The sequence below is a fragment of the Adiantum capillus-veneris genome, chromosome 28, assembly GCF_014529385.1.
Source record: "Adiantum capillus-veneris isolate H3 chromosome 28, ASM1452938v2, whole genome shotgun sequence".
Classification (NCBI taxonomy): domain Eukaryota; kingdom Viridiplantae; phylum Streptophyta; class Polypodiopsida; order Polypodiales; family Pteridaceae; genus Adiantum; species Adiantum capillus-veneris.
This window is the reverse complement of record NC_140958.1, coordinates 114672980-114694438: the sequence shown is the minus strand read 5'-3', so window position 1 is coordinate 114694438 and position 21459 is coordinate 114672980. Positions and strand designations below refer to the sequence as shown.

The following is a 21459-nucleotide window of genomic DNA, read 5'->3' as shown; positions in this document are numbered from 1 at the left end:
TTGCTTCCCTTCCAATGACAAAAGTTGAATGTAATCTCCAGTAGTAGTCAAACAGTCCGTCTCTCCCATCTCCAATAAAATGTAGTAGCTCAGTGACATTATGGAAAGGCCGTGATGCATTGGTGGTCATTGGATCGCCAAGGTAAATATGGCCATCAACCCATAAGTTGATTGCCTTGCATCCATGGTTCTGTAGCTGGTCTCTAGCATTTGGATTAGATGTTCCAAGTCGCACAATAGCGTACTCCTGCTCTAAATCAGCGTTTAATCGATATTGTTTTGACATGTTACCTTCAAGGATCTGCACTTTTTTAGAAAGAGGCAACCAAGAATGTTCTTTAATGATTGGAAGAGGAAGTGACATGAGAGAAAATCGGGGAAAGAAAGATAGATAGTTGGCTCACATTTTAGAGAGAGAATATAGTGAGAGAATGTGGAAAATCTACTTTTCTGACAGGGGGCTAAAAAGTGCCTCCTTTAATGAGTTCTAAGTGAGAGAGTGTTTTATATGTAAGAGAGAGAAGAGGTTTGGGAAAAGGACATTTTAAAATTCATTTACCCACCTCTCTTTCGGGTTACCAAATAGACTATTTTCAAATTCAAAATATGGAAATGGCTTTTTTAAAAATCTCAGCATAGGCCTTTTTTCCCTCTCTTTTAGGCTTGGTCAAACTTGAATTAAGCTTTAAGCATTCCCTTAAACTGCCAAATAAAGAGGCCCATTCACTTCCTAATGAATTTTGGGGCTTCATGATGAGGTTTTTGACTAGGAGGGCCCGTTTGGTCCATTTATCAACATTCCCCCCTTCCTAGATGTTGCACATCCTTGTGCAAGTTTTGTCTTCTGGTTGAGTTGCACTTGAATCTTCACTAGTCGAATGTTCTTTTCTCCAGGGTCTTTGTGATGTTCTTGAACTTTTCTACCCACACCACTATGTATGCTTGGATTGCCAAATCCTTGAAAGGATTGTTCATTATTTCACTCTGGTAGGCAATGTGGTGCATCGATAGGTCCTTTGTCAGTTGATTGAAGATGGTTGCATCCATCTCGAAGAATCCTATCGTGAATGTCTCCTTGATGCATGTAGCGGGAGGGCATGTCAAACATTTACATTATGAAATTGGGGCTAGGGATCTCTATCTCCATATTCTAGCAGTTTCCCTTTGTTCCTTCAAGGAACACTTATCACGGATGCTATGATGCCTTGATGTCCTTGAACGTTGTCGGAGTGTGCATTTCTCTAGGGTCAACTGGGAAAGTGCCAGGCTTCTGGTTGTAGACAGATAGTCAATGTCGCCTCAAACCAAGGGAAACCAGTGAAGATAGGGAGAGTTCAAGAGTGAATAAGAGCGTTCAAATCATACTTTGAGAGAGACATATACAATTGGGAACATCGTTTATTGTTAAAACAAATTGAAAGAAGATAAGGACACTTGATTGATATTGGAAACTAATAGATGCTTCCAATAATTTGATATTTGAAACCCTTGATACAAATTGGTTGCATACGCCATTATCGATATGCCTGTTCATTTGAAAACCCCTAATTAGAAAATCCCAACCCGATGGAAGCAATTAGTAATCGCCATGCAAATTCCACCATGTACAACTCCCTTGCTTATCAATTTTCCAAATTTTCCCTTCCACTTACTGCTCAGTCAAGTTTTATTTGCTCTCTATCTTGCATATCACATTTCTTTTTCACACCCTTCTTGGTCGGTCTCAAATCTTTCCTCCTTTCTTGCTTTGCGGTTGGTTGGGGGGGGGGGGGGGGGGGGGGGGGGGGGGGGGGGGAGTGAGAGAGAGAGAGAGAGAGATAGACTCCTTCTCTTGATTTGCTCGTGCCTCCTCTCTGCAAGAGAGAGAGAGAGAGAGAGAGAGAGAGAGAGAGAGAGAGAATCTCCTTTCCTTTGCCTTTCCAAGCTCAAGAGGACTTCCCCGTCCAGAGCAAGCTTGGATCCTTTTTCCCTGCGATCTCTTTCTCCCTTCTCTTCTTTTTTCCATGCTAATTCACAACTCCCCTTGAAGCCCTACAAATTTCCCTTTTATCCCCCCCGTCTTTGCCCCCCACAAAAATCACGGCTCCATGGCTGACGTGGCATGGGAGAGGATTTGATGACATGGCAGGTTAATGGTGGAGGTGCGCCGAATCTAGCGATGTTAGGACCAAATAGGGGTGCCATGAGATGTTTTTCCATATTTGCTTCATCGTCGAGCGCATCCAAGCTTCCCGTGGCCTGCCATGAGCTCTCATTCCCCTTCTCAGTGTTGTTGTTTGATGCTCACCATGCTTGCTCCTCCTCCATTCACATTATAAAAAATTACCCCCAATAATTTATTCAAACAGGCGGCCATAAGCCCCTCCTTGGGCAGCCCTTTACATTTTTGAGTGGATGGCCCTCAAAGGGCACCACATTGGGCATACACACTGACCAAGGTATCCCCTAAGCACAACTTCCAAAACAGCTTTCCATTGCCATATTGGGCATTCCCTGCAATCAATTCTCTCCAAGATTGTTTGTGCTTTTCACCAAAGCACACCAAATTTGACATCCTTATCAATCAAACACTGCCAAACACAACACATTTCGCATACATTTTGGCCAAAGCATTGACAAATACAGTATTTATTATACATGTTGATCAAGGCATTCCAAAGCACCGTATTTGGCATGCATATCAACTAAACCAGTGCCAAGCTCAGGTTTAACTTCATGCACACTTACGTTCCCTGATCATAGATATCCGGAGTTGTAAGGAGAATTATTTTGTCCATAAGTTGAGCATTAAATACCCAATTTGAGCCTGAAAAGCACATGTTATAGCGTGAGATAGAAATTATAAATTGAACCTCTATCCAACTTCCCTCCCACACATCCCAACATGGATCCAAGCACTAGCAGAACTGGACCTTGAAAACTCTTGACTGCCCATATCTTTCTCATCCATGATTGACTAGCCGTAGATAGGCATGGAGAGCATGTTGAGCACTGCAAATTTGGCTTATTAAACCACATTTTGACAACATGGGTGCATCTTGGCCTACAAGCACCAACTTCATTTCTAGGCCCAAAACCCACATTTAGCATACATTTCAGTCATTTTACTGACATAGTAGCTGCTAGCATTGTTCATAAGCTTGGAAAAACTTCAAAATACATGCAGGTTCCCGCCTGTCACCCTGTGCCTGCAAAGTGGCATGACGTCCACCCCCTCTGGACGTGCACATCCTCTTATCTTTGACTTCATCTTTTTCACTCTTTGCGCACCCTTTTATGGCACATTGTCAATAAAAGGCATGGTAATTTGAGGAATTAAATTGTTTCATCCCATTCATCATGTGAGCAATGGAATTAGTTGCTACTTATGGCAAAGTGCACATTCTTACTAATCCCAAAGGTGTAGGCATGGTTTTCAAATCCCTGCTTTCCATAGCCAGTTGAAATTGATCATAGCTTGACTAAAAGTCTCACATGGAATAGATGGCTCTACCTGCAAAATCATCAACCACTAGACCTGTTCCTACATTTTTAATAGTCACCTTGTTTATTGGCTACATATATTATATGAATCTCAATGCACCAATCTTCTTCGGAACTGTAAACCACCTATTAAAATAAGGGACACATGAGGGTTCCAAAATTCCCATCCTCTTCTTCTCATTTAACAAATCAACCAACTTAGGAATATGAACCTTTGGAACATGAATAGGCCGTAGATTCCAATGAAAAAATAGTAAATAGCACCATTGGAGCTACAACACTAGGATCTACACAACCGATTGCACTTGGTTGGAAAGAAAAATCCTTCCCATTCTTCTTCTAAATTTCTAGAAAACATTTTGTTTCCTCTTGATTTAGAAAATTTGCATCACCTATCTTCAATTCCTCTAGAGTTTCTTTAGAAAACAAATGCCCAATTTTACTTGCATCTCAAAGGATAGGCTGTCGAGATGCTTTCTCCATAAATGTAACACTCTCTTTTGGCAATGGAATAAGTCTAACCTTCTTCACCAATGTTTTGTATTTTGTACACATGTACCTCTTTTGCATCCAAATCTTCTTTGAATTGCAAAAGAAAATCATACATGTTAAGAGAGTTTAACTTAACCATATCAATCCTAGCTTGATCATTAGATTGCATGGTTGTATCCAATTCCCCCATTGTGTTCACAAATGCATATTCTTCAGAAATGCCTCAAATTGCTTCATCTGGGTCCAATACTTCACATCCTTGAAGCATGCCTTGGACATTGCAAAACGTAATGCCTCTCCCATTTGTGCAAATAATTGAATTTTTTGTAAGATACCAAACCTCTGAACTCAATCGCATAAATCCTAAAGAAAAAGTCTCTTTGTAAACATCCATTGTCAACGAGAACTTCTCCTTCAAAGCACCATCATAGTCCCGCTTTACAATGGCACTTGGAAAAAATCCTGGAAACCCCTGGTCTCTTTCAATTCTGTCGTCAACCTTGGCAATGGATGATCTGTTAAGGTGCCCCTGTTCCTGGCATGGTCTACACAAACAATTAGCCATGCTGATGAGGATGGTCATTTGGACTCTTGTGCAACTCATCTGCCACATGTGATAAGCCATGTGCCATCACATGCTTATTGTACAAGAGATGGTTCTCACACCAGCTGTCGGTGTTAGGGGTGAAAGCATGAATAGGTGGAAAGCTATATATGTGATATAATTAAATAGCATAGCATGACATTGGGGGTGTGGTCACTGGTGCCATATTTCAGACATCCAATTTTATATTCTAAAAAATGTTATACTAAATAATCATCCTTCACACACCCACTTTGTTTCATGATTAGTTGGCAGTTTCAACCCCCCCCCCCACCCCCCCCGACACCCCGCCTCTCTCTCTCTCGCGCGCGCGCGTGCTCAAGGTCTACTATGCTTAGAGCTTCTACTGTGCAAGCTTGGTTGCTTCAAGGACGATTGCAGTAAACGCCCTCTTCTCTTTGAGGTATGTCTCTCCCATTGAACATGTACACTCTCTACTGCTTGAGCACGCACGCCCCACCTAGGATCATTTTGCTACATTAAGCTGCATTTGGAGCTGCATGAGAGGCACACCTTGCTCATTTGCAACAAGAGCTGAGCAAAACCTAATGTTGCTGCTGCTAGCTGCATGAGAGGACATAGACTCCTGAGGTAATTTGCTAGTCCACAAGCTGCATGCAACCTTTGGAAAAATCCCATAGCACATCACCTTGAATGCCCTGCTTACAAGAGCAGGCCCATGAAGTTTTTGTTTCTTTTTAGCAGGGATGATAAGCGAGGGCACACCACGTCTCATGAGTTCATTGGATGATGTGCAGGTATATCACTTGAGACTGCATCATGGCACCTTCCTCAAAGCATCCGATTCAAGCAAGCAGCAGTCTAGTTAGGAACATCGAACTACCTCTGCATACGAAGTTTTGTCGTCTTGCCGAGGAATTTCATATGGAGCATGGGTTGCCATTGGAGGGAGTTGATCTGTGTATCTTGATAGGAAACAATGACATCTCTGAGGAGGATTGGGAAGCTGTCTTTATATGCCCAAATCCTGTTCCGGGTAGCCAGAAGAAAGTGAAGGCATACCATGCTCGGTCGGAGTTCTTACAAAAGCTTGTGTGGAGACACTGGGATGTCTACCACGTGGGTCCCTTCATGTATGAAGTAGGGACTCAATTTGCAAAGGCCTTTGCATTGGAAAACTGTAGTGAATCTGGCAAACATCAAATTTCTTGGGCTATCTTTGCAGAGAGGGCAATGAGAGCCTCAGAAGAAAGACACAACTTGAAAAACAAGATCAAGAGGTGGGAAGAGCATATGAGTGGTAGAGGGAGAGGTTCCAAAACCACTGCTGCCTCTACCAGATCATCATTGAAAATAGAAGGTACGTCTGTACCATTTTCAAGCGTGCCTACAGGAGGATGCCTGGTACAATTGGCAGAGGAATAGCAGGGCACTTGCAAAAATGAAGAATATTGCAGAGGGCAGATTGCAAGACTATAAGTCAAGACTAAAGGGTGCAAAGAAGAAGGTAGAGGATCAAGTCAGAGAATTGCATAGGGTTGAGGGTGCTCAAAGCTCAAACGCTTTGGCCATAAAGTTGCAAACGGAGATTGATTGCATGCAAGACCCTGTAGCTCGACAACGTCTAATTGATTTGATTGGACAGCTCTCGAGTACTACTAGAGAGAACATTGCTGAATTAGAAGCCAATGTGGCTAAAGCAAAGGTGCATACCCTCCTACATGTGCTTCACTTTTTTTTGGAGTATGTGGTTCACTTCCATGTGGTTATGTGGTTAGAGTGTTTTGGATTGTATGGTTATGTACTGTATGAGCATATTCTATTTCTGCTATGTGCTATATAGCACAAAATATGTGTTATATGGTCACAACCTAGCCATCATCTTCATGGAGTGGGTGGTTATATGCTATGTGCCATGTGTGGTTATGTGCTATGTGCTTTATAGTTCAATCTAGGTGCAACATGTTCACAATAGTACCCTCATTTATTTGGAATGTGTGTGATTCTATGCTATGTGCTTTGTGTGGTTATGTGCTATGTGATACATAGCACAATGGACATGTGTAATATGTGCTATATAGCATAACCTGTATGCTATATGCTCACAGTATAGCTCTGAAGTGTGTGTTAAATATTGATATGTGCTACATAGCACAATCATTTTATGTGCTATGTGCTAAATAGCACATTTTGTGTGTTATATGTTCACAATATAGCCTTGGAGTGTGTGGAATAGTAAATTGTGCTATATAGCACAATCTCTATTTTTGTTATGTGCTACATAGCACAATATTTGTGCTATATGCTATGTGCTCTGTCTCATATAGCTCACTGCATATCATATACCCAACAAGCTTGTGCTATATAGCATATAGAGAAAATGTTTGGGCTATATCTGGTATTTTAAAAAGTCTCTCTGCTATGATCTACAGTGCATACTCTATGTAGCACTTATAGCACATTATACTTGGACTGTGCTATGTGCTATATAGCACAGTGCATATCATATACCACATCAAGCTTGTGTTTATAGCATATAGAGTAAGTGCTTGTTTTATGTGTGGTATTGAAAATAAGAGATAAGATTCACACTGCATATTCTTTTCAGCAATCTGCTTTTGTTGGGTTATTGAGACTTAAATTAGATGTGTTGTCTTCTTTGTTTCACAGGCACTATTTGCAGAAGTAGAGACCAACATAGCATAGGAATCAGAGCACTTTAAATTTTGTGTTACCATGGAGAGGACTTTGCATAACGTGGGGGCCAGTTTGATGAAGCCTTTTCCTCCTGTGGATTTTGAGCAAAGCATTAGCGAGGTGGCACTTAATGGGTTCTACCATTGTGTAGGATGTGGATTCCCGTTCGATGCCAGAAGCTTGGATGTATTCTCCCTGTCTTGCACCCATGTGTACCATATGCTATGCTTCGAGCATGTATGTAGGGACTATGACTATTGTGCTACACTAGATTGCAACATGTCTGTTCCCCCTAGAGCTAAGCATATCATTGGTCTGAAGGTGAAGAGTGAGATGAAAGAATCAAGTGCAGGTAGTCACTGTGTCAATTATTTACTAGTACTATTGCAGGCCCACTTTCCATTGGTAGTTTAAACTCTTGCATTTAATGAAATCATTTGCAGGTACAGACATCGCAGCAGAGACCTGTATACAAGAATCATTGAGGACAAAAACAGAGAGAGTCTCTACGCAGGCCACTGGTAGGTACCAAAATCAATATTTATGTGTGTATTTTGGGATACTCCAAGTGAGACTTTGTAAATAGCTTGCTTTGTAGAACAATCATCGCATGCTTGCTCCAACAAGACGATGCATTACACAAGGAACAATGGCCTGATTACCCCAGGGATGCAGTCAGGCCTTGAAGCGGAGTCCACCCCAGGGATGCAGCCAACCCTTGAAGCGGAGTCTATTGTAGGGGATGCAATACGTGGAGTAGTTGAAGACATCTTGATGGTAAATTCTTTTGTAGTCAAATCATCTAGGCACAACTAACTCCAAGAAGGCTGTTGCGTTCTCCGTTGAGTGCCAAAGCATCACCAAGTGTGGACACTAGAGATGAAGCATCAGATGAGGCAGCGGTGAAAGAAACACCCCCTCCAACGGGGAAGAAGCCAACACCAAAGCGCAAGAAATCGACTCCCAAGAACTTAGGTGGAAGTCCCACAATGGATATACCTCTAGATTCATTTAGGAACACGAAGAAACCAAATGCAAAGCAATGAGTGTGTTTTTATTGTAACTTCATGCAATTAGAAGATGTCTTTAGAAGGCATGTGCACTCCATTGCACCCCTATTGTATCCATGCTCATTGATGAATCAAGTGTTGGAATTTGTTAGTGACATGTCTCTTAATTCTTTGCATCGAGCAGTTGCAAACTATTTGATTTATTTTATGTACATGTTTAGTAATATGTTTCTACTTTCTCTTGTCGTAGGTAATCAAGAAGCTGAAAAAAGAGGGACTTGCATGAGACGCACTCGCTCTTCAGGGTTTCTAGATGAGGGGTCTGTAGGTTCATTGGCTCAGTCCTATCCTGTGAAGAATCCAAGAAAGGGTGCTACAGCTTCCAGGGGGCTTACAGGAAAAAAAAAGTGTCTTTTGATATAGTTGAGGGGTCTGTAGGTTCACTGCCTCAGTCTTATCCTGTGAAGAATCCAAGAGGGGGTGCTACAGCTTCCAGGGGAGTTACAGGAAAAAAAAAGAGTCTTTTGATACAGTTGATCCCTGCACACCTACTAAACTGCTGAATTTGTTCCAAATGTGCTTAATGCAGTTGATGTGAAGGTTGTGCATGATGATGTGCATACAGATGTTGACCGTGCTAAACTTGAAAAGGGTACATTACCCACCCCCACCATAGTTGAATATGGCTCAGATGCCACTGATGATGCTATGGTAGTTGATGCCTACACAGATGCCATTGTTGATGCTACGCTAGTTGATGCCTGCACAAATGACATTGTGGATGCTATGGAAGTTGATGCTTGCACAGATTGTGTTGTTGATGGCAATGTTAATGATGGTGGAACAGAAAGTATTGTTCATGCTGTCATAGATGCCCTTCTTGATGCAGTTGTGGCTATGGGTACAGATGCCACTGTTGAATCTGGCACATATGCCATTGATGATGCTACGGTAGTTGATGCCTACACAAATGACATTGTGGATGCTATGGAAGTTGATGCTCGCATAGATTCTGCTACTGATGGCAATGTTAATGATGGTGGAACAGAAAGTATTGTTCATGCTGTCAGATGCCCTTCTTGATGCAGTTGTGGCTATGGGTACAGATGCCACTGTTGAATCTGGCACAGATGCCATTGATGATGCTGCCACAGTTGATTCCTGCACAGATGCCATTGCTGATGCTACGATAGTTGATGCCTGCACAAATGACATTGTGGATGCTATGGAAGTTGATGCTAGCACAGATGTTGTTGTCTGCTGATGGCAATGTTAATGATGGTGGAACAGAAAGTATTGTTCATGCTGTCATAGATGTCCTTCTTGATGTAGTTGTGCCTATGGGTACAGATGCCACTGTTGAGGATACCAGAGGCATGGGTGAGGAGGTCCTCATTGAGAGAGAAGCTGGAACACGTGAGGCAGTGGGTGCAAGTGATGTCACAGCCCAAGCCGAGGTGGTCTGTCCAAGTGATGCAGCTGATGACATTGTTAATGTGGAGGAGAATACAACTGAGTCTTGTACAGATCCCATTGTTGGGAATACCAAAGGTAAAAGACCAGAGGTCCCTATGGGTCGAGCGGCTGCTACTACAGATACAAATGAGGCAGGTACAAAGAATGCTGATAAAGAGGACAAAAATGGACATGAATATGAGAGGCAAGAGAGGCCAGAGTGTCTTGTGGTAATGCCAGTACAGATTGTTGCACTGCCTCTTGTTTCTTTTGAGGAAAAGAAGAGAAGAGACAATTTATGCATCATTCTGGATGTGAATGGGCTTCTCATAAGGAGGTATAAGGTCTCCTTCTACAAAGGAATAGCGAGAAGCAGTACTCCTGATTGGGCAAGATCAAGGTATCAGGTAGTCACTGGGCCAAATGCTACATGAAAGATGCAATTTGAATATGTGGTCAAGCCCAATGCATCAATCTTTTTGCATGCACTGCTACAGAGAGCACAAGTTGCACTATGGAGCTGCATGACCCAAGACAATCTAGCACTTGCTTTGAGTGCATGCTTTCCTAGGCTGAACAAACAATTTTTCCTCGATCTTATCGGTCAAGAGGGGTGTAAAGAGGCGAGCTTCAAGCTAAATGAAGTTCCTGGGATCCCTCCATGTAGAGATAACACAAAGCCCATATTTTTCAAGTGTTTGAAAGACTTTTGGAAGCACCATCTTAAGTTCAACTCTGATAATACATTGGTGGTGGATGACACACTCTACAAGTGTCTGCTCAACCCTCCCGGGACTTGGGTCTGTCCCGCTTCATTTGAACCAGCAGAGATTTGTCAGTCTCCAATTTACCTGGTTAGCACATTGTTCCCTTGGTTAGTCAAGTGGACAGTCTCACCCAGCCCTAATGCTTATGCAAAGATGAACCAGTTTGAAAATCCTTCGGACATAGTGTCTGGGGATCTGTACAAGACTCAGTTGTATTCTCCTCCGCATCAACAATGTCATCAGCTGCATCACTTGGACAGACCACCTCGGCTTGGGCTGTGACATCACTTGCACCCACTGTTGGGAATACCAAAGGTAAAAGTCCAGAGGTCCCTATGGGTCGAGCGGCTGCTACTACAGATACAAATGAGGCAGGTACAAAGAATGCTGATAAAGAGGCCAAAAATGGACATGAATATGAGAGGCAAGAGAGGCCAGAGTGTCTTGTGGTAATGCCAGTACAGATTGTTGCACTGCCTCTTGTTTCTTTTGAGGAAAAGAAGAGAAGAGACAATTTATGCATCATTCTGGATGTGAATGGGCTTCTCATAAGGAGGTATAAGGTCTCCTTCTACAAAGGAATAGCGAGAAGCAGTACTCCTGATTGGGCAAGATCAAGGTATCAGGTAGTCACTGGGCCAAATGCTACATGAAAGATGCAATTTGAATATGTGGTCAGGCCCAATGCATCAATATTTTTGCATGCACTGCTACAGAGAGCACAAGTTGCACTATGGAGCTGCATGACCCAAGACAATCTAGCACTTGCTTTGAGTGCATGCTTTTCTAGGCTGAACAAACAATTTTTCCTCGATCTTATCGGTCAAGAGGGGTGTAGAGAGGCGAGCTTCAAGCTAAATGAAGTTCCTGGGATCCCTCCATGTAGAGATAACACAAAGCCCATATTTTTCAAGTGTTTGAAAGACTTTTGGAAGCACCATCCAAAGTTCAACTCTGATAATACACTGGTGGTGGATGACACACTCTACAAGTGTCTGCTCAACCCTCCCGGGACTTGGGTCTGTCCCGCTTCATTTGAACCAGCAGAGATTTGTCAGTCTCCAATTTACCTGGTTAGCACATTGTTCCCTTGGTTAGTCAAGTGGACAGTCTCACCCAGCCCTAATGCTTATGCAAAGATGAACCAGTTTGAAAATCCTTCAGACATAGTGTCTGCTCGTGTCATCAGCCAATAGAAGTCAATGAGAATTATGTAGGGAAGGTTGATTGTGCTTATGGAATCATGTATACAGCATTTTTCGGACTGAATGTACTTGCGATTACTATACAAAAAACTGACGTGTTCAAAGTTCTCTAAACTTAATGATTTAATGATGTAATTTTATTTTGGTGATATGATGTAATTTTATTTTGGTGATATGATGTTGTCATACTCTGATAGAGTTCTGCTACATGGCACACATAATAGCATAGACAGGACCATCGGGCTATTATTACACATAGTTATGCTATATAGCACTCATACTGCAAGAAATACTATGACATAATAGCATAGATAGGGAGATTGGCCTCTTATTACACACACTTACGCTATATGGCACACATAGTGCTCTCAATATGTGATATAGCTCTTTCACATGCCACACATCATATCATAGATAGGAACATTGTGCTATGTGATACACACACTTTTACTGTATAGCACACATGTTGCTATCTTACTACAATAGAGTCCTTTTATAGCATAGACAGGGACATTGGCTATTATTACACACACTTGTGCAATATAGCACACATAATAGCCTAGGTAGAGACAATGGACTATCTTGACACATTACTTGGCTACATATCACATATAGTAGCATGTACACAACTCCATAACACCCAATGGGTACCTATTTTCATAAGAGTGAGATGTTTAACTTGAGAGTTATTCATTGTAAGAATGATACATGTTTATCTGAGATTCATCAAGAAAGTGAATGGGGTGCTCTTGATAATTTTTTCTTCCCAATCGTTTCCGACAAATATCTTGGCTAACTTTTTTCAAGGTGCAACATGTTCACAATAGTAACCTCATTATCTGAAATGTGTGTGATTCTATGCTATGTGCTATGTGAGGTTGTGTGCTATGTGATACATAGCACAATGGACATGTGTAAGGATGTACTGAATGGTGAAGGCTATATAGAACATAATATAAGCCTGTTAAATAGGTATCATGCTGCTTCATAAGGCATGGCATTGTAAATGGTTTCATGTAGTTTTGGAGATAGATAATATGTTTTTGAGGTAGCATCTACCAAAGGCATGTCAAACTTGATTGCCTGAACAAGGTGAGAGTACAGGTTAGTAACTCCCCTATCATCAAGTAGAGTGTAGTGATTTGGGTCCCCCTCTTGCTATTGATAATAACACCCTATGACAACATAAGTGTTTTTATCACATTTGTTTTTCCACTTATCTCTTAAGATGAAATTTGTCATTCATTTTCTCTTTGTACATCTCAAAAGAAAGAACTATACACCTTCTGCATTGCCAGCGTTTGCATTGACTGCAAAGTTATCACCTTCAATGAGATACTCACTCAGCATATCCTGGGATCACTCAAACATTGTAGCTTCATCTTCTAGTACCTCAGTCTCTTTTGGTACCTCAGAGAGTGGTTTCAATGCCTTATGTGTCCACTTGCCTGCATATGATTTGCTGGAACAAGTCCTCCAATGGCCCTTCATGCAAGCATCACAAAAACAAGAAAGCTGCTTGGTCCTTAATTGAGTAGGATCATGATGACAAAAGCCTAAAATGAAATGGAGTGATCGAGATCCTGGTACTCTCTCACAACCCCATAGATTAGACCTGTCCACTTTTGTCTCTTTTACTAGCCAAAATTTCATGTTTATAGTAGGACCTGCTTTAGTGGATTGTGCATAAGAGCTACATGCAGCATTGGACATTGTTCTCGTAAAAAATGCAACCACGTCTGCAGCTTCCCTAAGAACAAATCCATTACTCTTGAGTTGTTCATGTGTAAGGGATCTCTTTATCACAGCGCCAGGGCCATCATTCTCCCCCTTGCCATGGCCAGAGCCAAAAAAATTCCATGTCATCTCTGTACCTGTTAGTTGGTAATATCTAGCAACAAAGTAAAATGGCCTTGCATCCTTGAATTGCGAGGCTGCACCATCTGACCACACCCGGTGCTTCTTGAAATTCAGCCCCTGGTCTTTAAGCCACTGATTACAAAGAAGAAAACAATGCTGAACAAATAGTGTATCATGTTGCCTATCATCGGAGATGTAGAAATGCATATGCTTGATAATACTATCATCTTCGTTGTCATGCATGTACGTTATGTGAACAAGGATGGTGCATTGATCTGTATGCCAATGCATGGATTGTACTTCATTTTGCTCTTTGAACGAGTAATTTTCAGCAAAGTCTACTACAAATATAATGGTATCTGAAGGAAACACCTTCAAACATTCTCTGTATTGATGTGCCTGTCATCTGTAAGTGAAATTGTGCTCGATGAAGATTCTGATGTCGTCTTTTATCCTCCCTGTCAACTCACTTAAAGCCACCTGTTTGAGTGACAACATCTTTCTCTTACTTAGACCATGCTTAGTTTGAACTTTAATGTCCTCGAAGAGTTGCAGTGGAACTGTCTTTGTCATCTCTACACGTTCTCGTGGACAAAGGCTGAGCTTTTCCACACCACAGTTTTTGCATTGGCCCATCAAGCAGGTGTGTTTATGGCACATATCCCCCTCAGACTTTGTACATATGCATGATTCCCACAACTTCGTGATCCCTGAAAACGAGTGCTCAACAGCAAGACATTCTGCATTCACCCCATCTAATTTGCAGACATTGCATTTACATGTACATGATCTCCCATGAAAACCAAAAGCAGATGAGCGCATAACATTAAACGCATCTTTGAGATACATCAGTTTGATATGATAAACACAACAGCAAGTATTTCGATCTTTCAACCTCCGCACGAACCAAGGCTTCAGCTTCTCAAAGGACCTTTACCCAATTTTCACATGTGGGTGGCTATCTTTAAACTTCAAGAAATACTCTGTTTGCTTGAAAAAAAATAATGCATTAGAATTACAGTTTGCTATATATCACACATAATAGCATAGCTACAGATGCATTGGTATAAATACATATAGCTATGCTACATAGCACAGATAATAGCATAGATAGATAACTCAGCTTTCATTACATGCTCAATTTTGCTATATAACACATAATAGCATAGATAGGGATTTTAGCTATTATTACACACACATCACACACATCTGCTATATAGCACACATAGTGCTCTCATATTATAACACAGTTCTTCTACATAACACACAAAAGAGCATAGACAGGGATATTGTGCTATTATTACACATATCACACTCTGCATAGCACACATAATCGCTTAGACATGGATACCGTGCTACTATTACACTAACATCTGCTATGTAGCACATATAGTGCTCTCATAATATTATATAATCTCATGACAAAAATAATATCATAGATAGGTATATTGTGCTATTATACACACATGTATGCTATATAGCAGACATGATGTTGTCATATACTCTGATAGAGTCCTGCTACATGGCACACATAATAGCATAGACAGGACCATCTGGATATTATTACACATATTTATGCTATATAGCACTCATACTACAAGAAATACTATGACATAATAGCATAGATAGGGAAATTGGCCTCTTATTACACACACTAACGCTATGTGGCATAGTGCTCTCAATATGTAATATAGCTCTTTCACATACCACACATCATATCATAGACAAGAACATTGTGCTATTCTTACACACACTTTTACTGTATAGCACACATGTTGCTATCTTACTACAATAGAGTCCTTTTACATGGCACACTTATAGCATAGACAAGGACATTGGGCTACACTTGTGCAATATAGCACACATAATAGCGTAGGTAGAGACAATGGACTATCTTGACACATTAATTGGCTACATATCACATATAGTAGTGTGTACATAACTCCATAACACCCAATGGGTAGCTAGCTATTCATAAGAGTGAGATGTTTCACTTGAGAGTTATTTATTGTAAGAATGAGACATGTTTACTTGAGATTCATCAAGTAAGTGTATGGGATGCTCTTGATAATGTTTTCTGCCCAATCGTTTCCGACAAATATCTTTCTTGTTTGGAGACACCCTACTGTGCTCTATCCAAAATGTAATAATTGTCTGCTTCAATTCCTCCGATAAGGACCCAGCATTTCCAGACTTCCTTTTGCATAAGTCGAACCTCAACGTACTTGACATAGGATCGCTGTCAAGTCTACCCAAAACTGAATATAAATTCCTTGGATGAACATTTAATAGCTTTGCCACTTTATGTAGAGTAACACCTCTACCTTGGCTCCCATTATCATGCAGTAATCCATTCACCAGCATGCTGAATGTGCTTCGTTTTAAAAACATCTCGTCAGTTGATTTTGGAATCTTTAATTCCTGTAAGGAGACCTTAAGTGCAGAAATAAGGCCAGATACAAATCTTCACAGAATGGCAAGATTCTATCATCATTGAAAACACCTTGAAGAACTGCATTCTTATCTTCTTTCCCGTAACTATGAAACTGTCTCACAATGTGCTGAACAAGATTCTGAATAGTGTGTTGCTTCTTGTCTTCCTTTGTGTGTACATCGACGTCCTCCCTATGGAAATCTTCCGCTCCAATGTTGACGCTTGGCTGTACTTGCTTTCTTGCACGACATCTCTTTCTGTACTCACATTTAGCATGTGCTTCATACTTCCTCACTGCAATAATTTCACCCTCATTTAGACAATCCTTTCTCTTGGAGTGCACCTACGTAGGAACTATATCTATTCCATGTGCCTCATCATAAAATCCTTCGTCCACCATCCTGGAATAGTCTGCAGTAGTTTGAAATGAATGAAGTCGTACAAAACTTCCTTATTGTAATAGTGAATTGAAATCCATTTCTGTTGCATTGTTGAGTTCAAGAAGCTCCATTGCTGCTTGTGAGGAGGTATGAGCTGGAACCAAAGAGAGAGGAAGGGAGTCTCCATCATCCATATTCTGAACAGGAGAGTAGGAGAGAGAGAGAGAGAGAGAGAGAGAGAGAGAGAGAGAGAGAGAGAGAGAGAGAGAGAGAGAGAGATGGAGATGGGCATTGGAGGCCATCTGAGAGAGAGAGAGAGAGAGAGAGAGAGAGAGAGGGAGAGGTCCACGCGTGCTAATCGCTCCATGTCTTTCAATCCGAGTAGTGGAGTCGTGAAGTCAGTTATCTTACCTATATTCTTTTAAAAATTATTGACTTAAAAGCCCAGCTATGGTGCCATCCATAGCATCATACTTGGTGTCCATGGACACCAAGTATTTAGACACCATTCTATGCTTTCACCCCTACGCCAAAGGCCACAAACCCAACATTAAGAACCCTTGAGTGTTGGCTACGTTTCAGATTGGGATTCAAGGATTTCAAATGAATTGTATGCCCAAGAAGCAGATAATTGAAACCTCAATGTCTGGGTAGCATGTTGGGATTTTCTTTGAAGTTTTACTGAAAAAATCTCATGGTTCTAAGGCCAAGAAGGTTTATCAGTCTAGAAGATAGGTTTAGCATTGTTTCCATTAAGGGAGTGTAAAATAAGGGGAAATCAAGGAGAAAACGAGTTGTTAGAGACCATTTTGGAGGGAAGTTTATCCATTACTTTTTCTAGCATATCCTACCAAATCATGTCAAAAAGAGCTACCCATGTGAGCTTTAAAAGTGAATACTAGGTCATTCAAACCTCTAGTGCCAAACCTAAGGTAAAACGCATACAATTACCTTGTTTGAAAATGACCAAGAAGCCAAAATCTACAAGCATTTGATGGAGGCTGGATCGTTATTACATTAAATTGGACGACAGTCTCAAAAAATTCAAGGACTTAGTGCCTATGGACTAAAGGAACATATGTTTTGATGATGACATAAAGGAATATAGGGCTATCTAATTTGATCCCTACATTGTTGATAAGTGGGCATGACAAGCACCAAGGAAAAAGTAGATGGAGATCCAAAAGAGAAACCTCCTCTAATACACAAGGCAAATGCCAAGTTTATCAAGACTAATGAGTCCATGAGAGTTCAAAATGACTATGTCTATATGGGTCTTTATAGGTTCATAAATGGGGATCAAAATATTTTCCAACATAGGTTTTTACAACCAATCCCAAGGAATTGTCAGACTATAAAATCCTATATGGATCATGTACTAAGATATCCAAGGACTTCATATCCTCTTAGTAGACAAGTATGGGAGGAATAACAAGATAGTCAACCAAAAAGACACGTATATGGGAGATCCAATCTCTTCCTACTAGATTCCACAAAGCATGAAATTGCTAAAGGGGTTCAACAAGCCATGAGCGCATACGTGTGTTTTGGGAACTCAACCTCTAGGATCGCATAACTCCAAGACAGCTAACTATGGGCACCAAAACACCAATCGTATGAACCATATAAGGGGATATACTACTGCAACGGGGTCAAGAGGATCACAATTTGAGAATCAATACATAGACCATGTAACAGGGAGGAGTCCACTAGGGTTCGCTCCTAGAGCATAAGAAATAGGGAGAGATGCTCCTATGAGAGATCCTGGAATGATCTGATATGTGACTGAAGCACAAAAAATGAGACCATTTCAAGTTTCGTATCTCTATTTAAACAATTCCTAAGAGTAAAGAAAGTACATGACTTTCACACACAGTACGAGAGATTTGGTTTGACATTGGAAGGAACAGCCTTGGCATGATTCTAGCCACTGAATCAAGATGACTTTCCTAGGATAAAAAACCTACTAACTAAATTTGTTGAATAATTCTCAAAATGAGAGATTAAGCATAACACTATTTTGTAGATATATGTTTTCAAGGAGAAAGACTACGAGAAGATGAAAGAGGCTTCCTATGAATCAAGCAATATCTTGAGAGATATTTGTCAAGAGAGGTTTCATAGTAGGGCAGATTGGTAGTGGTGTTTATTAAGGGTCTTAGAAATGAAACACTTAAAAAATATCTACATGTGAAGGGATCTGCTTCTTTGGAGGGAGTAACAAAAGAGGCCTTGTAACTTGTGGACAACTGAAATGTCTATGTTGAAGTAACAGAGGAAACTAACATCTCGACTACTAAAACTAGAGAAGGAGGAAATGGGATCACTTCTAGAAAAACAAACACTATGCAACAAGTGCCTAACATAGAGCAGGTCTCATGGAGGAAGTGGTAAGCAGGATGAATCAAGTTCTCAAACAACCCACCCATTGAACATTTATGTTCAAACCAAAAAATTAATTATTGAACTTTGAAACTACAAAAACTAAGCAATCCATTGAGCAAAAGAAAAAACAACTACAATCGTATGTAAAAAGTGCTATTCGTGTGTCTTGCAATTCTTCTTCAAGTGGGTTTCACAGCCCCTTTAATCAAATTGCAATTTGATGCACATCTGGCACCAACAGGTAATTGAGCAATCTCATGGTCACAGTTTATGAGTATTACCCAAAAAAAGAAAAAGAGAGAAAAGAGAACCATGTCTCAACTAAATTCCTACATTGCTTCAAGATTCACTAGTGCCGATTGAGACCTGAATGGAGACCAAAAATCCCGCCGAAAATTTGAGGGAAATAAAGTAAGCCAATGTAAATTTGAAAATATACTCTAAATTAGCTCAAAAATGTTTAGTAATTCCTTTTGGAGAAAACATGAAAGGAAATTGGAATGGCTTGGGGAAAAGAGAGCTTGAAGGTCTAGGAGAAAAACAATGCTCCAAGCAGTGTTCGGGAAAAGTCTGCCTCAGCTTAGCCTTGAACCGGTTGAAAAACCAAATCAGCCGATTGATGGGAGAGAGAGAGAAGGAGAAAATCCGCTTAGAAAATTTAAGAAAATAGAGTTAAATTGCAAAAATCACCCGTTATTTTACAAAATTTCCTCTTTGCATCTACCCTAAGGGGAATTTTTGTATGTTTGTGAAATCGATTTTTCCCAAACACTGCCTCCAAGTTGGCAAGCCGTAGAGAGAGAGAGAGAGAGAGAGAGAGAGAGGGAGAGTGTTTCATTTTCAACATATTCTCTGGTAGCATAGTGGGTACCGATGCACAATCAGAGGAGTGCCTATCCATCAAGGTCGTTGGTCGAGCGGCTGACAATCTCGACGGTTCATTAACTGTCATTTACTATGCAGAATGCTCCTCTCCCGCCATGGGATGCACACCACCTCAGCAAACAGAATACTAATGCTTGCGCGCATTTATTGAGCGCCATCTCAGCATGCATAATCCTGTATGAACGCGTAATATTGTTTGGTTGCAACAATCATTGAGCGCCAACTCAGCATGCATAATACTGTCGCCTGTATGCAATTGTTGAGCGCCAACTCAGCAACGAGAAACATTCGCAGGTATGACTTCTGCAGTTGCAAGGTACACTCCTCACACACCTTGGCTCAGTTGCTGTCAGACCCCAGCTCTTTTGGCCCCTCTCCCAACGACCATGACGACCAGGAATGGCCACTGCAGGGCCATTCCCTACACCGTCAAGGTCCTTGGTCGGGGGGCATGCGACGAGCGCCGTACATCTGCTCTCCGTTACTGAGCGGAATATTTGCAACAGTCGACAGATCTCTGACAGCTCAGCAGCCGTCATAAAAATTGACAGTGGATGTTGAGCTCCAATCAACGTTCGTTGCAGCCAGCCTCCGCCTGTCACGTTTAGTCCTCTGCCTTGCAGAATTCACTGGCCCCCCTCCCAAGGACACTTGACGGCCGGGAATGGTCCCCTGCTGACCATTCCCTTCGTAATTAGTGCTCCCCCCATTGGCTCCCAGCCTCCGCTGGTCGCCAAGGGGTCGCACAAATTACGGGGAATGGTCAGCAGGGGACCATTCCCTACCCCTTCTTCCCATAGCTAAAGGAGGAGAGGCCTCCAATTACTTGAAGCATCCGCTAGAACTTTCGAGGAAAGAGAGCTGCAGGAGTTGCGCCATCTCCAAAAGGAATGAGCATCGGCTTGACGTTTAGAACACCAATGCGCTCATGCAGTGGTAGCCAGCCAGTAGCCTAGCTTTGGGAAAAATGACGACAAATAGCTGGAGCGCAATGCGCCTGTCGAAGGAAAAGAGAGAGAGAGAGTTCCATGTCCCACCACTCTCTCCAAAACGTCTGATTATGCCTCGTTGATATTTTTGGGATGATATTTCCTTATGTACTCCCCTAGCACTTTTTGGACAATTATTCTCTCCAAACTCCCCAAAGCCATCCTCTACTGAGGGTGGGTTCAGACTAGGCGGCGGAAGAAACAAGCAAAGGGGCGTCGATCCTCCATGGCAAAATTTGGTTGGTTCGAATTGAGGCACTCTTTCGCCGGGCCCTCCATTTTTCTTCCAAACACCCCCCCCCCCCCCCCCCCCCCCCCCCCCCCCCCCCCGCCCCCGCGCCCTCGGAAGAGTTGATGGCCTCTCTCAGCCCCCTTCACTTTTTCACTTTTCCTCCTCCACACTGTTCACACTAGGCGGTGGCACATTTAGGAAAGCTTGTTTCTTTCGCCGATTCAGTCTGAACCCAGCCTGAGGGTGGGTTCAGACTAGGCGGCGGAAGAAAAATGCAAAGGGGCGTTTATCTTTCATGGCAAAATTTCATTGGTTAGAGTTGAGGCACTCTTCTGTTGGGCCCTCCATTTTTCTTCCAACCCCCCCCCCTCAGAAGAGTTGATGGCCTCACTCAACCCCATTCACTTTTTCATTTTTTCTCCTCCACACTGTTCACACTAGGCGACGGCACATTTAGGCTCGTGTCACACACGGGCACGAGACAAGTTCAAAAAGAGCATGTGTGGGTGCTTGTAGTGTCACACACAGGAGAACGTTTAATAATATATAAAATCTCCACATTATCAATCACCAATCAGACGTATTGTATTGGCGGAAGTTAAACCATGTTAACGATCGTG

At 41.7% G+C, this 21459-nt stretch overlaps 1 pseudogene; it reads right to left on the bottom strand.

Moving 5' to 3' along the window:
- Positions 1 to 12649: 12649 nt before the first annotated feature.
- LOC147421131 (uncharacterized) lies at positions 12650 to 13165 on the bottom strand (annotated as a pseudogene).
- Between the last annotated feature and the right edge of the window lie 8294 nt (positions 13166 to 21459).